Source organism: Neodiprion pinetum, chromosome 3, assembly GCF_021155775.2.
Source record: "Neodiprion pinetum isolate iyNeoPine1 chromosome 3, iyNeoPine1.2, whole genome shotgun sequence".
NCBI classification, from domain to species: Eukaryota; Metazoa; Arthropoda; class Insecta; order Hymenoptera; family Diprionidae; genus Neodiprion; species Neodiprion pinetum.
This window is the reverse complement of record NC_060234.1, coordinates 12684191-12699865: the sequence shown is the minus strand read 5'-3', so window position 1 is coordinate 12699865 and position 15675 is coordinate 12684191. Positions and strand designations below refer to the sequence as shown.

Sequence of the window (15675 nt, the reverse complement as noted above, 5' to 3'; positions counted from 1 at the left end):
TCAAAATTTGAATGATTGTTTATTCAAAAATGTCACCGTACTCCGAGACAAATCAGAAAACGATGTATAAATTGGAATAAGTGTGTGTGTGTATCTGTATGTGACTGTGTGTGAAAATATGTGCCTCATATGTTAAATAAAAATGGGTGCGTGTACTTATGTACGCGCGTGAGAAGTTATACTTCTTTGGCATCATTAAAAAATAGTTTTTAATTGCATGCAAATAATTAATTAGGATAAAATTATAAAAGGACTGGAAAAAAATAGTCAACACAGTCAATATAGTTCAGTTTAAATTTGAAAAATTAAATAAATAAATATTTATTTTCTTACATTAAGTGTAACACAAATTTTCTTATTATTCGAATGTTATTTTTAAATTATGTCTACTGCCATAGCATCTTCCGGTAATGACTGAATCGGAACTTCAGTTATCAGTGGCTTATGATAACTAAAATATGATACGAAATGTTTTGTATTGACAGCCTTGAGATATCGTGCAAATACAGCATCTATGGTAGTACAATGTCGTGTTGTCGAAATCAGAGGATTATTATTCATGGCTAGATTCAAGTCACTTTGGAGGAAATCAATTAGTGGACGAGCATCTTCACGGGAAAAATTGACGTTGAAGTTTCCACTTCAAATTATCGGTAACTTGTCTTCTCCTTTACCAAGATATTGTCCTCCAGCTTTTGTATATGGCCATAATATTCTTTTCAAGAAATGAATGATGTCGTCCATTTTTTGATTTGGAGTAATGTAAATTACCATCAAAACAATTTTGTTGCCATCTTCCATTTTGCATTCAGCTGCACAAAACTCACCAACTGATGTCACTGTTGAAGTTGTCAATTCCGCCTGCCTTACAGGCATATCAATGTTTGAAGTAATGACATTGGTAGTGTCGTGCATATTCTGATAAATGGCAACTCCTCCAGCTCGAACGTTCGATCGCTTATATTGTATTATGCAATTGAAATTTGGTATACTAATCGACTCTTCATTGGCTAACCAGGTTTCATTTAAAAGTAAAACATTCGATTTTCGCATAATTGGATCAATAAGATCAATGGAATGAGCACGGAGACTTTGACAGTTAAATGTATATATTGTCAACCCTCTCCTTTGATTAATAAAATCTAACAGATCATTGGTGATAGTTTGTAAGCGATTAAGCGAGAGTCTACGGAATTCTTCTTGAAGACTATTTATAGCTGTAGATGCTCTTCGGCCATGATAGAAAGTTTTATCACTGTCTTTTGTTGTAATGTACAAACCTTGAAGACTAGTCACCCGCGTCAATGCAACATGCACTAATGACAGTTGATGTTTCTTATCATATTCATAAACAATTTCAGGGTACGTACTTCCCTGAGATTTATGAATCGTAGTTGCGCAAGCGCAAACCAAAGGTAGATGCGATCGTTTAACATTTATCGTTTTGTTGTTATTAAGTGGAATAGTCGCAGATCTTCTTCCTATCGGTACAGCAGTTGTACTAATTTGATGAGAAGCTACATGTCCAGCGACTTTTTTCTTCATTTTTTGACCAATTTTTGGTGAGTCTGGGAAATCAAGCCATACAACATTCACATCTCCTTCATCATTAAATTCAAGATGAACTGATTTTCCAACAGCTCCATTTGCTAAGCCATCTGACACATCGATGTTTGTTGTAATCATATAAAAAACATTCAGCACAAATACGGTTTCATAAGGCAACCCTCCAGTATCAATGAGCGACATTTTATATAATCTTTGACGTACAAAAGCTGTTTGTTCTGCTGAAGTACAACCAACAAATACGTCTTTAGCAATCGAAGAAGTTTTATTTTGAGCAGCACTTAAAATTCGGTTATTATATCTTGTGACAGTCTCGTTTGTATTGAATAATCTGATTCCATGTGGACATTCTACTTCGGCCTCCTGAGTTGTTACAAATCGCGATTCCAATAAAATTAATTCGCGGTCGTCGAGTTGTTGACCATTCCCAATTTTTGTGAATATTGAAGAAAACTCTTGGTTTGCTTGCCGCATAACTTGATCTAATTCACAAAATTTGAATCCACGCCATAAAATAGGTCCAACAATTTTCTGCTTCTGCTGTTTGTAAATTGGAGTAGCTCGTACTGGTGGTAACTGGCGTAGATCTCCAATTAAAATAACATCTAAACTACCAAAATTAGTTTTGAAATCTTCAGTAATCTGCTTCAATCTAGAGTCAATCTGAACAAGTAATTCAGCACTAATCATACTTATTTCACCAATGATTAACACTTTGACGTATTTGAATAGTGCTCTATATTGATGTGCTACTTCAGTACTAAGTGGAAGTAATTTCGACAAAGATATTTTTAGGGCAGTATGTACGGTAGTTCCGTCAATAGCAACAGCAGCTTTGCCAGTTGAAGCACAGGCGATGTACGAGTTACAGCATCCATCATTCTCACTATATCGATTATAAATTTCCATGATAAGTTTTATGACGAAAGTCTTACCACACCCAGCTGGACCCGTAAAAAATATTTGAAATGGACTACGGTTTGGAGTTGATAGATTTGAAATGACATGTAGCAAGAGCTCTCTTTGTTTATCATTTGCCATTCTCATCAATTCGTAAAATTCTATATTTGGCATTAAATTTTCTCGCTTTTTAGCGATAGGTCCAAGTTTATTAAGTACAGCTAGACGAAGATCGCTTTTAATATCGGAAAGAGGATTGTTATATAAATTTTGAAATGGATTCGGTTCAGATGCGATGTTAGCAACATCTTGTACTTCAGTTTCATCATCGAAACTATCTTCTCGGCATAAATTTCGAGAAATTTCAATTACTTTCTGGATATCCAAATTAGATTCAAATTCTTTTCGATTATTTAAAATTTCATTTTCATTCCTATTATATATATCGATAAATTTCATTTCAGCGAGTATTTCCGCATCTTCATTTCAGAAAGGAATATGTAACGTAACCATTTCACGTTTATATTCATTAAGATCTTGTCCCATATCAAAATTTCGGTATCGGATAACACGTGGCACTTTTCTTTTTGTGTAAGTACCATCTGCTTTAATGGTGTAGTTAGCAACAAACTGCGCAAGAGTAATATTTTCCAAATCTTCGTGTCGGCGTTCATATTTATCAAACCAATCTTCTTTCCAAATATTAGTTGAATCTTCTCCTACGCCTATCGCGTCTAATTCTTTTTGTGTTTTTCTTATACGTTGACGATCACATGGTCACATAGTAGGAATAGTGGTGACAACAGTAGAACACTTTGACATCGGTTCTCGCAAAAGATACCAAGCCGCCTCTTGACTTGTTATCTCAACACTATTGAGCATATTTACACCTATTTTCCTCGTAATTTCCACGACATCAAACTCTGGATGTTCATTCATAGTTTCAATTATCAATCGCTGAAGATGACTAATGCCTCTGTTAGTTTTATTGACATACTCTGCGACATAACTAGCACATGAATATTCTTCGGTAATGAATTGGATATCCATATTGGATTTAACAATGTTAAATATAAAGGGGTTAAACGGATTATGCCATTTTTCACATGGTTGACGTTTGACAAAAACTCGTGGCCTCTTAATTCCAGCTCGAAGAATATTGTGATAATCATCATCTGAATTAATATTATTACTCTTATAGAAAGAATCAATATCATGATAATCATTATTTTCCAAATTAATCCGGATATCTGTGTAACGTTTAGCATAATTCTTGAAACCAGGTTCCTCTTTCTGCATAGATAATAAAATTGTAGTAGATCGGCAAGGCATAAATGTCACGTGCGGAGCGGTCTCGCACGTGACGGCTTCAACCCTCTAAGTTCTCACAGAGGTTTATATTTATTTCCTAGGTGGGTTGGGAGGTGAACGTCCTCTACAGGGCAATAGGTTTGGAAGATTTCAATTTATCGTACCAATGTTTTGATCGAAAGCCAAATAAAATGTTTAATAGGTCAGAAACTAAAAAAAAGCAGAGAAGGTTCGAAACAAGGAAGCTTACAATTATTTTGGTCTTATACTACTCACGTTCTCTCCCTCTCTCGCTTCGCAGCTTCGGCTTCGAACTCGCCGAAGTATACGCCTTCACACACACTTACTTACAGGCTACACAGCTCAATAGAGTTCGTGGCTTAACGCTCGCACTTATTTTAGCTTCGTAAGACTTACACCGCGACGCGAGTAACCTTTTACGGCCGTGGGTAGGTTAGAGAATTTTGCTCTAATCGTCGGTTTCAGAAAAAGGATTTATAGCTCTATACGTGGTCGCTTCGAAGGAGCCGGGTTCCGCTGATGTCGTTATTCAGACGGTCTCAAGACGGGACTGCCTTCGCTCGCTCGTCCGACACCCCTTGGAACGTCGGGCGGCGAGCGAGTTTTCGCTGAATTTACAATTCGGGGTTTTCGCTAAATACACAATTCCGGAACAAAGGCTCGCCTCGCGACAGTCATCCTCGAAGCGCCTGATTTCGCGCTCGCCTCATCCCGGTGTTGATTACACCCGGGATCTGGCGGGCGCGAAGACGCTGACGTTGCTGGCCGTCCAACTACGCCGTTGCGCTCGGTTACTCCACGAACTGGTTATAATAAAATATTTTATATAGACTAACTAAAACTATGCTTCCTTGTTTCTAGAGATAATAATAATTGACATAATCGGTATTATAGTCTTGAGTAAATATGCGGCGCTCGTGACATAAAAGGTGGTTCAAATCTGCAATGCTGAGGTTGATTCGCCACTATTTTCTTATAGCATGTGAATGTATGTTTGTGTCTTTGTAATGTAATGTTACCTGATGCTTCTCGAGATGACACAGATATCAAGTAATCAATTAATGCGATTGAATCCAACTTATTTTTATCAAGCGCATCCATTGGAGCATTAGCTAGCCACAATAGTATATGCGCATGTGGACTACCACGATGCTGGAACTCAATACGTTTAACATAATGAACAACATAATATTTCCCAAACGGACTAAATTTTGGTGATTGTAAAAGATTCATTAATACATTGACTAATTTGTTAGAATATATAGCTTAAGTAACTGCATCCTCATTGACAAGAGTTGTTTTTTCAAGATAATGGAGAAGCTCGGCCATTTCTTCTGAAATAGTTTCACCGTTGTGTTTGAATTTGTAGAGCTTTTGGAGCAGATCGTTCCATCCAATTTCATTGGCACTGACAGTAAGAAATATAGTCGGTTTTCCAAACTGTCTTATCATAGCAAAAAGATCTTTCTTGCGATCCATCCAATACCATGTTGAATTTGGAATTGCTCTTAGAAACGCAAGATTGGTTTCAATAAAATTATGAACGTACTGATCATCTTCTATTTGTTTCCGAGTAATTTTGGTATCCTTACCAACGTGTTTGAACGCAACTGTGAGAGAATCACGAACCCTCATCCTCATAATCTTCATTGCCATGTATAATAAATGATACGGTGTAACTGCACGACGATCAGATCGTCTTAGCTCACTAGAAGCCATCATGAAAGAGGTTACTTTCACACCATCCCTAAAATTACGGAACTGACCCAAGTAAATTGCGGGAAAGGAAAGTTCCTCTGCATGTTCATCAAATAATAAACTTTCAGGTACGTTTTCTTCACCAGGTGCAATACGTAAGTATTGTTCTTCATTCCACAGTAATGTCTGCTGTTGAGCCGTAAAACTTTCTTCTATAGGAATATGTTCGCTGAAATCATCTTGCTGAATTTCATCGTGAATTTGATCATCATTAAAAAATGACTCATCAACTTTAATATCGTACATAGTATACAATGGTGACGGAATTAAAAATCGTAGCCAACTTTTAATAGTACGCTTATTAACAATACTTTGTAAGTAGCTAGATCGATGAATTTTCTTACGTTTGATATGTACATTTATACAGTAGTCATCATCAATATTCCTTGGAAAAGATTTAACCATATTATTCACTGAAACAGGAACATTAATTATTTGACCGAAAATACCGTACTGACCATTAACATGCCTCAATCTTCTGATTTGCATGAAAGGAATACGAGGTGAAATAAGTCTTTCAGAAACAAGATCTAAAGGTGGTAGATGTTGAGGTATATCCGGATATTTGAAACCATTGAATGTGGACATTAAAGGAATATTCTTCTTGTTTAACGCTTGCACACATGTGTTGCAAAGCTTCGTATTTTTCGCTGGTATATTAGGTATAATTTTTTCTAGAATTTCCTTATGTTCAGGAGACGGCTTTTTCAAATCATTTTGAAACCACAACCTGTCACATACTGAACACGGATATCCAAAAGGATTGTCTAGAAACTTTTTTTTAAATTCCTGATGAGCTTTTTCTAATCGTCGAAAATTCCTATACGGCAAAGGAGTATCTACGTCCATATCAATTTGCTCATCAATGGGAGTGTTAATTAACCGTTCCGGAGAATTGGAATGAATGAATTGTCCGTCTGGTGGAGGTAATTCCTGATCTATAATCGTGTCTTGATTTAATAAATCACGCTCCTGATCATGTACAATGTCTTGAGTGGATAAAATATGTACATTCGGGGCATCAGCTAATCGCTGAATAGTTTCTTGGGCTTGAAGCAGTCGGTTTTGCTCCATGTCTGATAATAAAGTATTTTCTGCTGCACGGTCATTATACAGCACAGGAGAATTAGCCATATGCACCTCAGCTTGTACAATTATAAAGTTGCGATTGTCGTGTGTTGAAGTAGATAAAAATGAATCGTGTAAATTGTCACCATCATGATCAGCAATAGCAGACACCGTTGAGACATCTGGTCGATTTGCACTAGCACTGGTGGTAGCTAACTGAAACGATAGTTCAAAAGTCCTTATTCGTGAATTTGAAGTTGACGGTATAGATAAAATCTCAGTCACGGATGATTCGTTTACTTGTGGAAGAATTTTTTTTCGCAGCCTACAAGCACGAGTACGTTCGGCTCCTGTTTTTTTTATTGGCTTTTTTACTGGCAAGCCTTGCCGAATTTTTTCAGCTTCCTTGGCAGCTTTCTTACGATTGTAATAGTTTTTACACGTTTCCGCATTTGTTTTACCCATCTTGAAAACTGGAATAGAAATTGAATAGTATCATTAATAGTCATAAAATCTAAACTAAAAGAATTTTAGATTGATGAATAAGATTTGTTGTAGAGAATTAGATATTAGAAATAAATAATAAATATTAAAAATTGAAAACTAAAAATGTAATAATATATATATAATTATTATAAATAAAATTTGGAGAATAATGAATATATATGACATAATTTGTACTAAATATTATAAGACGTAATTTCAAATATTCATTATTGATTATTTAATATTTTAATAGTAAATTAATAAATTCAAAAATTGAATTAAAGTTATTTTATTCATTTTTTAAATATTTATTATTTTTTAAATTTAAGATTCACTTTTCATTTTTATCAAAAAGTTTTTATTAAATTTGTTCATTTATTTTTATAAATATTTATTCTTTATTCAATTTAAAAATAAATATTAAAAAATAATATTTTAATTTGATGCTCGATTTTAATTTTATTGAATTATATTTGACGGGCAGTAAATATTTTTTAATAAATATTTAATTAAACTAGAAAAATACACAACATGTCAAAATCTTCTGTCACACAATGATAAAGAAAAGAAGTATGTAAAAAAAACATTAAAACAAATAACGGATGTCTTACATTATATTTAAATAATCTATTAAATTTTTGTCACGAACTTTTTATTAAATGTTCTATTAAATTTATTTCTTTATTTTGTAAATATTAAAAAACCAATAATAAATATTCAATATTGATAATTTAATAATATTTAGTATTAATTATATTAAATAATGATATTTTAATTTATATCAATAAATAATACATACGGATAACTAACCTCAATTATATTGGAGCACTTGAAAAAGTATTTTAGCACCATTTTTTCACTAATCTTCACAAATTTTTCGAGACTTAATGAATTCGGTTGAGTGGGCAACTTCATCCTGTTAATTTTGTGTTACAGTGATGCGCGCGCATCTTGAAATTGAATTCGGTTGAGTGGGCAACTTCATCCTGTGAATTTTGTGTTACAATTTTGTGTTACAGTGATGCGCGCGCATCTTGAAATTTCACTCTCATCAGTTTTTCATAACGCGCCTAAAGAAGTATAACTTCAATAAAAGTGGAAATAATATGAATTGATCTTACACAATTCAATGTACCTGAACTCAGGAAGTACTTCATCAATCGAAATATCTTCAAAGGCTTCGTCTTGTTTGCATTTAATTATTTTCTGAACCAGGGGATTTCGAAGGCGTGATGTTAAATATCCTGTTTTACGGTACACCATTAAAATAGCTTTTCCATCGCTGTCCTTTTACAATAATGTTTGTAGATCCTATAAATTGGTCTGTAAAGCAGACTGTGACAATTCCAAAATTGAATTTAAAACCATCTATGAACGGCGTACAATTGTTGTACGAATATCGATTCCGTAGGACGTAATAATTTCGGCATATTTGAGATAAATACCGTAACGTTATACAGATAGGGGGAATATTGATTGATGAATATAAAGCGTCCGGCGTCTCCCTTTAGAAAGGTGAACATTATTCTACAATTTTAGATACCTAACTAGATATTTTTTTTGATAAGGTCTGTGAAAACATACCAATCCTTTGACCGGGTCAGAATTTGACGTCGATTGTGCCGAATCAGTAGCTGCAATACTTACTGTGCCGCTTGTACAGGGTATTTGCTTTTAACGCTATTCAACTGATTTTAGTTCCAAGAGAGTGGGAGATTTACTGGTAGTTTTTTGCGATAACTCTAGACCTACAGAATTGGGTACTGCATTCGTTGCAACATTTTCCTGCATTACAATAGTGGGCTCTAGCCCTGTAGATATTGACTCGCTTAAGTCTACACAGAAAGAAAACAATATCAAGTATCTCGAAATTAACCCGAAGAATAATGTGGATCTGCAGCTATCTATCTCAACTAAACAGGGTGATTCCGAATTCTTGACGAATCTTTCACAGGCTCATTTCTTGTCAAAATTGAGATAAAAAAAAAACAATTCCTCTGAAAGGCGACTATTTTTTCAATTGAAAAAAAAACAATACTAATCGTAATAATTTTTCTCAATTTTTTTTCCAATCCTCCTCAAAATTAAGATCCGAAATTCCGTTTCAACTTTTTCATTTCATCATTTTCAACTTCAAGGATTGACACTGTGAAATGTTCGGCGCGAATTCTGAATCACAGTGTATCATATTGAGACAGAAGCAGCTCACTCCCTTCTATTTGTTTAACAATTTATCAAGATTATTGACGATTTATACTGAACTATATTTTATTTTGAATTGCTTCTACTCGACGCGGCCTGGGTCAAGTGCTGTCGAGGCTCAGACAATTTTATTATATTATGTTGGGCGCCAGTTAATTATCAAAATTAACGAAAACGAAATAACGGCTAAGCTCAGTTGGCTAACAAATAACAATAATAGTTTTATTTATAGACTCTATTCGCAAGGGAGTTCATTTGGGGACCCGAGGAAGGGAGAATCCAAATTTCCAAGAGCATAGAAGAAAGAATTGGACAGAATATACAAGTTTATTTGTACTTATAAATTGTTGTCGGAATCCGACTCTCGCAATTACGATGGAATTGATTCCACAGTCAAATTACAAGAAAATACTACGCACTAGTTGACACAAGAGTCAAACTGTACGGAATTAACACAATAGTCGAGTCGCAAAATATACTGTATTAACAATAAGGTTGACACAAAAGTCAAACTATGTAATTGTCACGTACAAAGGTCGACACAAAAATCGAATTATAAAATCGTGTGATAGGCACGGGGTTGACACAAGAGTCAAACCACGCGAACGCTACCCACTGAAGCTGACATCGAAGTGTCTCGGCTCCTGCCGCACGTGGCTTGGATCGATAATTCGCTCGACAATTTGACGCCTGCGCGCTAGTCTGAATTTGAATGTCTATACCCTATTCGTCTCGAGTCAATATGGCGTAACGGCGCGTAATATTTAAATGACTTTAAGTGACTCGGAAGCTATTTATTAATCGCGGATACCTTATAATTAGGGATTTCGACTCTGACGTTGAGTTAGATACGATTATCCTATATTCCTGTTACAATATACATAAAAATATGAGCATGACTCGTGTACCTGGCAGTGTATCAAAATTCTGCGGGTCTATTATTGAGTCGGTTAATGAACAATTTCCAAAATGAAAAGATGGAAGGTTTCCAGCGCTCCACTTTGCCACCCTCTGGTTAATCTGACAATAATATGAATAACACACTCAAATAAATTCACCTTCAATTAAGTACATCATCTTATTCTGTTGAACATCAATTATTCGTACAGCATGACATATGCAAATATTACGACGATGGATATGCCACCTCACATGCAATAGAACATTCATTGCGTTTTTATATTTTTTACAATTATACCCAAGTATATAGACGTATGAAATGATAAAATCACCTATTTATAGGATAACTCAGCAACGACAGTAAAGAGTAGCGTATAAAAGTATGAGAGGATAAGGAGGATTAGTAGTGTCTGCGGTTCTGAATTCATCTGACGCCACCCTTCTAGTTTTTCGAAGAAGTACTCGTATACGAAATTGTTGACATTCGTTAAAACGTGTTCGAGGTCGTCGAATTTTAGGGTCGGGAAATCAGATAGGGATATTCCCGCAGCTGAATTGGAAAATAACACAAGCAATTGAAAGTAAATAAGAAATTGACAAAATCATGCAGATAATGACTGATAAATATGAAAACAAAAGTGTAATTTCAAGACAATGTATGCAAAACTATACGTCGATCGAATAGTATTCGCAAAGTATTAGCATAACAAACAGCGGCAAAAGAATCCACATGCGAAGAGGCCAGCAAACTAGAAACACCAATATTCATTACATTCCGCGAATGAGCTACGTATATACTGTAACCAATTTTTTTGGGGTGCGAGGGTTAATAAACAAGTGAGATAATTGGTTACCCTACGGCGCAGTTACTAACCTGAATAATTAGATATTGAGAGATAATAAAAGAGAAAGGTATGATTGTTGGGCGCCAAACGCACATGCGTCAGAAAATAGATAATTAGAGAAAAAGATATAGATAAAGGCAAGATCAGGTTCTACGACGGTTTTGCACATCTTGCTCAGTATAGACAAGATAATGGTAGAGGGGAGGGGTTGAATCCAATAGATAAAATAAGAAACAGGTGAAGCAGAAATAGTATCGAACATATTGGTTAAGAAGCGATAAATTTTAATAACAAGCAAACAACTGAAGAGATTGAGATACAATTAAGATAGATGCGGTAATTAATTTACAGCCAGAGAAAAGTTAAGCGAGAGATTTAACTGTGGATATACAAGAGGGAGTGTGGTTCTATGGAATTAATATTAAAGTAGTTTATTAACGCATAATGACTATTTACATAATGAACAGTGCGGCATGTCCTATTAACAAGGAGTCCAGGAGAAGAGAGTGCTAGATAGAATCTTGGCGCGTACGATCCCGCGCGAGCTCGTCTCGCTACGCAAAACTATCGCTGGCCAATAGATGGCTCGTCAAGCTTCATACTGGCCATTAATCAAGATTATGAATTTGTCTATATATTACAACACGCCTCCTTGAATTTATAATCTTGATTCTAACATAATTAGCTTTACTTTGGAACTTTTAAATCACTCTGAGTTCTTCTCGATTCTTTATAAATTTTATCTTATCTAGACTCTTAGTTAGCATATCCGCTATATTTGAATTTGACTCTATTTTTACAATGTCAATTACTCCATTTTCATAATTTTCATTTATATAATGATATTGCACCTCGATGTGCTTTGAGTTTTTTGTAAAATTTCCAAACTCTGCTATCGCGATTGCGCCTGAATTAACTTCATATATTTTTATCGGTTTATCAAACTTTACATTAAACATTTCGCTTAACAAATTTCGAACGAACAATATTTCTGTTGTTGCTTCTGACATAGCAGTATATTCTGCAAAAGTTGAACATTTTGTTACTGTACTCTGTTTATGAGTTTTCCAGAAAATCAAGTTTCCATATAATCTTATTACAAAACCCGTTGTAGATTTTCTATCTACATTATCTCCTGCGTAATCAGAATCTACCATGCAATCTAATATTTCACAATTTATATTATTGTAATATGTTAGTTTTAAACCTTTGGTCTCATACAAATACTTTAGAATTCTCATTGCATATTTGAAATGTGTTTGGTCGAAACAACTTTGATATCGACTCAAATAGTTTACACTGAAAGCTATATCTGGCCTTGTGCCTGTGCTGATATACAATAATTCGCCGATTACATTTCTATATTTTATATTTTCATTGATTTCATTTGCTTGTTCTAATTTAAGATTTGTCTCCATTGGAGTATCGTATAACTTAGAATTTTCTAAATTGTATTTTACAGCCAATGATTCAATATATGTTTCTTGACTTAAGGTCATTTTACCCTTCTCTTTGTTACAATCAATATTTATTCCGATATAATTTTTAATCTTTCCTAAATCTTTCATTACAAATTTTTTCATTAGACTAGCTTTAACTTTGTTTATTTCTTTTTTATCTTTGCAACAGATCAAAAGATCATCTACAAATACTAATATGTATATATTGGATCTTTGCTTATATTTTTCACATATAAACAGTAATCATAATTACTTCTTACAAAATTTAATTTTTCGACAAACTTATTGAAACAGTCATACCAAGCTCTTGGACTTTCTTTTAGACCATAGAGTGCCTTTTGCAATTTACAAACTTTATTTTCCCCTGTTTCGTAACCTTTTGGTTCGTTTATATACACTTTTGATTTTACATCGCCATTTAAAAAGGCTGTTTCAACATCCATTTGTTCAATAAATAGATTGTTTTTGCAACTGTATGACAATAAAATTTTCAATGTTTGCATTCGACCCACTGGTGAATAAACATTTTCAGTGTATTCCCTTTGTTGGAATCCTCTTGCAACTAATCTTGCTTTATAAACATTATTATCTTTCCTTTTATAGACCCATTTGACATCAATTACTTTTTTATCTTTTGGTCTTTCAACAATTTTCCATGTATTATTTTCCTTTAAACTATCTATTTCAGAATCCATTGCTATTTTCCATTTTTTACTATCACTGGAGTTTAACGCCTCCTCGAAAGTATTTGGTACATTTGCATCAACATCATGAACATAAATAAAATGTGATACAGGATTTCCGTATCTGTTTATTGGACCTTTATTTCTGCGTGATGTTCTTTTTACTGTTGCATTTTCATCACTTTCACTTTCAATATCATTTTGATTTGAATTAATTCTAGTTCTATTACTTCTACTTTCCTCGAGAGGATGAGTAGAAAGTAAGGGATTGTTTTCATTTGAATCATTTTCATTGATTCGAAACGCTTTCTGATCTGAGGTTTTAGATTCGTTATTTTCCGAATCGTTATGGCTTTCTTCATCAAGTTTTTCCAAACATATTATTTTAGTATTTTCTTCAACAATTTGTACATGTCTAGCATTGATTACTCTATTATTTACTAGAACTCTATATCCATTTTCAATATATCCTACTAGTACGCCTAATTGTGCTTTGTCGTCCCATTTACTTTTTCTTAAAGCGTCCGGAATTCTAACAAAAACTCGACTTCCATAAATTTTCAAATTTTTTACATTTGGTTTTTTTTTTTAAATATTTCATAGGGAGTTTTATTCTCCTCAGTATTTGCAATTGTACGATTTTTTAAATATGCTACTGTTTTCATAATTTCTGGCCAATACCTTCTATGTATTTCGGCTTCTCGCATTAGACATCTACCTATGTCCATTGCAGATCTATTATATCTTTCCGCTACTCCATTTAATTCATGGACGTAGGGTGGACATGGTAACAATTCAATTCCTTTGGATTTAACAAAATCATAAATTTCGCGATTTAAGTACTCTTTGCCGTTATCACAGCGTAATTTCTTTATTTTTTTATTAAATTTATTTTCTACCAAATTTACGAATTCTTTTAGACAACTCGCTGTTTCTGATTTATTTTTAATACAAAAGATTCTTGTGCATTTACTATAATCATCTACAAATGTTAAAAAATATTTTTCTCCACCGTAGCCAATCGTGCTATGTGGACCATGTAGATCTGTATGAATTAGTTCTAGGATTTCATTAGTTTTTGTTCTGTTATTTTCAAATGGTACATTAGGCATTTTGCTCTCTATACAATTTGCACATTTCATATCAGTGCTTTCGATTTTATTCGGTAATCCATCAACTAATTTTTCCTTCACTAATTTGTTTAAATATTGAAAATTTACATGACCTAATGCTCTATGCCATTTCTCTTTATCAGTAATTTTTATGGAATTTACATACGTTGTATTATTTTTTCCTTTTGAAATAAAACTTTTCAAAGTGTATAAATTATCTACTTTGTGTGCAACAGCTACTAACTGTCTTGATTCATTATAAATTTTGGCACTTTCATTTTTAGCTAGTATTGTATAATTTGTTGTTATCTTAGAAAAACTTGATAAATTTTGTCTTATGCCTTCAACGTAATATACATTCTTTAAATCAATTTGTACCTGATTATAATAATTTTTTAGAAAAATTTTAATATTTCCAATTTTTGTAGCTTTCAAATTTTTTCCATCGGGCATTTTAACATCAATTGGAATTTTCAAATCCACATAATCATAAAAGAATTTATCATTTTTTATAATATGGTCTGTACAACCACTATCTAGTAACCAACTTATTTCGGTATAATTTTCGTTGAAACTTGTTACATGATTTACCTGTCTCATTTTATAATATCTAAGTTTTTCTCTGTTGACGTTGTAGTCCGCTGCTTTTTCTTTGCATACCTCTGTTGACCAAGTCTCCGATGAGTAGTTGCCCTGTTGATTGCTGGAATAGTCTTCTCTGGATTGACCTTGTCCTCTGCCTCGACCGGTGATTTCCACCTCTGTATTAGCCTCGCTGATGACTTCGCTGTCCTTGATTGACTTGAGTACCCCTTCCTCTGTTGTTGTGTTGTCCCTTTTTACAGTCTTTCTTGTAATGACCTGGTATACCACAGTTGTAGCATTTATCTTGTGTTTTTGCACCAAACGTGCTGACATTGCTTTTATTGGTTGTGTCGTTCGAATTCAAATTCTTCTCCTTTATTTTGGACTTCAAGTAATCAACGGTTCTTTGCTCTTCTGGTATTACATCAAGAAAGTCGCCAATATAACTGTAGCTTGGTGGCAAAGCTTTGATCAAATATCTCATTTTTTCTGATTCGTCTATCTTTCCTCCAGCTGCTTTAAATTCATTTGTTAATTCTTCAAACTCTACAAAAAATTCTTCTATTGACTGATAATTTGTCAATCTAATATCATCGATTTTTCCTCTGCACATTATTTGCAGTGCTGTTGATTGTGTCGTATACATTTTATCAAATCTTGTCATCATTTCTAATGCTGTTTTGCATTCACCAACGTATTCTAATTGTTTATCGGAGATTGAGCTGACTATTATCGTTCTTGTTTTTAAATCCATTTCTATCCAATCTTCTTCTTTATT

At 33.8% G+C, this 15675-nt stretch overlaps 1 pseudogene; it reads right to left on the bottom strand.

Moving 5' to 3' along the window:
• Window positions 1-375: 375 nt before the first annotated feature.
• LOC138190602 (uncharacterized) lies at window positions 376-15230 on the bottom strand (annotated as a pseudogene).
• Window positions 15231-15675: the final 445 nt, after the last annotated feature.